The sequence below is a fragment of the Rattus norvegicus genome, chromosome 16 (assembly GCF_036323735.1).
Source record: "Rattus norvegicus strain BN/NHsdMcwi chromosome 16, GRCr8, whole genome shotgun sequence".
In the NCBI taxonomy this organism is placed as follows: domain Eukaryota; kingdom Metazoa; phylum Chordata; class Mammalia; order Rodentia; family Muridae; genus Rattus; species Rattus norvegicus.
This window is the reverse complement of record NC_086034.1, coordinates 17,777,501-17,780,268: the sequence shown is the minus strand read 5'-3', so window position 1 is coordinate 17,780,268 and position 2,768 is coordinate 17,777,501.

Below are 2,768 nucleotides of genomic sequence, written 5' to 3'. Positions count from 1 at the left end.
GAGGTAACCAAGTCACAAAAGAACACACATGGTATGCACTCACTGATAAGTGGATATTAGCCCAAAAGCTTGGAATACCTAAGAAAAAATTCACAGATCATATGAAGCTTAAGAAAAAGGAAGACCAAAATGTGGATGACTCATTCCTTCTTAGAAGAGAGAACAAAATACTCATGGGAGGAAATACAGGGATAAAGAGTGGAGCAGGGACTGAAGAAAAGGTCATCCAGAGACTGCCCCACCTGGGGATCCATCCCATATGCAGCCACCAAACCCAGTCACTATTGCTGATGCCAAGAAGTGCTTGCTGACAGGAGCCAGATATGGGTGTCTACTGAGACACTCTGCATAAGTCCTACTGATACAGATGAGGATGCTTACAGCTAACTGTTGGACTGAACAAGGGGACCCCAATGGAGAAGTTAGATAAAAGACTGAAGGAGCTGAAGGGGTTTGCAATCCCATGGGAAGAGCCAACCAGACCCTACAAGAGCTCCCAGGGACTAAACCACCAACCAATGACTAAACATGGAGGGATCCATGACTCCAGCCACATATGTAGCAGAGGATGGTATTGTCCAGCATCAATAGGAGGAAAAGCCCTTGGTCCTGTGAAGGCTCATTTCCCCAATGTAGGGTAATGCCAGGGTGTTGAGGTTGGAGTGGGTGGGTGATAGTGGGAGCATCCTCATAGAAGCAAGGGAAAGAGGGAGTAGTAACATTTGAAATATAAATACATAAAATATCCAAGAAAAATAAAATTTAAAAAAGAAATCCATTCTAATCAAAAATATTTTTGGAGGGCTGGAGAGATGGCTCAGTGGTTAAGAGCACTGACTGCTCTTCCAGAGGTCCTGAGTTCAATTCCCAGCAACCACATGGTGGCTCACAACCATCTATAAAGAGATCCGATGCCCTCTTCTGGTGTGTCTGAAGACAGCTACAGTGTACTTATATATAATAAATAAATAAATCTTTAAAAAAATATTTTTGGAGGCCTGCTGACAACTCCTTGGTCTAAAAAGGAGACAGGTTTTATAGGTACTGCCTTAGTTGCTTTATACCACGTGGTCATCTTATTCAAGATGCTGGTGAAGTCATATAGCGTGTACCTGTTTTTTAACCTCAGTAAGATGGCTGCCAGACACATGGTTGCTTCCATCCTGATGAGATCATCAGCCAAGGTGAAGGCAAGTCTTAGGTGGCTGCTGATTAAAAACATCTCGTTTCCTAAACAAGAGTTGAACCACATACAGCGAATTAAGATTCAACCTTTTTATATCAGTTTTAAGCTAAATTTTTGTTACAGATTTTTAACCACCCCAATAAACTCAGAATACCTGAGGTGAGAGCATTTACACAAAATAGTCTTAGAAGATTTCTTGAGAGCAGAGTACAGAGAAATCATAAAGACAAAGGATTCTCAGAAGTAAAAAGTAGAGACTTTTGGGATTATAGAGAAGAAAGTATTTAGATACCACAAATTTGGGCATCATTTGTTTGTGTGGTAGTACGATTCGGGAGAATTTGAAAATGGAGTGTACTACTTTTTGGCCATTGACTGAACTGTACTGAGGCAGAGCTGTTTGCAGAAAGACAGTGAGGTTTTAATGAAATCCATGAATTTCAGGAGAAAAGGTCACAAGTGAACTCCTCAGAGCTCCGCTAAGCTCCAGGAGGGAGCTGAGAGACGGAGAACAATGTAGCCATGAGGGACAAGGGTTACAAATAGAAAGGATTCCAATACTGTTGTAGAGGCCGCAACTGTATTGAGAAACTGAAGGACTGGAGTTCCTCCGGAGAGGCAAGGAAGCTCCAGGAAAGAGCTGAGAGCCATGAAAAGGGGCAAAAACAACTGAAGAGCTGGATTGGGGACCTTTGGGGAAATGGTAGGGTTGCAACAGAGCAATGGTTCTCAACCTCCCATACACTGCCACTCTTTAACACTGTTCCTGATGTTGTGGTAACCTCCAATCACAAAATTATTTTTGTGGTTACTTTGTAACTGTAACTTTTGCTACTGTTATGAATCGTAATGTAAATGTGTTTGAAGATAGAGGTTTGCCAAAGGGGTTGGAACCCACAGGTTAAGAACCAATGAAACAAGTAAAGATGTAAGTCTTGCCCACATGATGGCTGCCCCAGAAGGCATAGAAAGCTCCAGGAGACAGAAAGGACATTTACCAAGTAGATGAGGAGAAGCCTGTGGTTAGAGAAGGTTGGGGAAAGGGTTTGGGGATTTAGCTCAGTGGTAGAGCACTTGCCTAGCAAGCGCAAGGCCCTGGGTTCGGTCCCCAGCTCTGGGAAAAAAAAAAAAAAGGTTGGGAAAAAAAGCTGCTGCAGAGGCCAACTCTAGAATTTGAAGTTGGTTTTGGTGGATAGCAGAAACAAATGATCCATGCCTCCCTTAGGAAAGGCCACCAGCAGCTTGGTTCAGAGAGGCCAAGTCCCATGGAAGTCAATTCATACCTGCCTTGCCCATGTTTTAGGTACCAGATGAATGAAAACAAAAATGAGGGCATGACAGCCCCACGGTATGCTTGAGGTGAGGGTTTGTTGTACATATGAGAGTAAGCCTAGCCAGAGGCACCTGAAAAAGTTCAAACTGAACAGGGCAATGAGAGAAGGGGGAGGCAGACACCTCGGTTAGCCTTTGCCCGGGTCTTGTTAAAACCTAACATTTCTTGGGGTGATTTACATAAACACAGGGGACTCAAGCACTTCCAGACAGCCTCGACAAAGTGGGTAACAATTTAACAAAGCTGCAT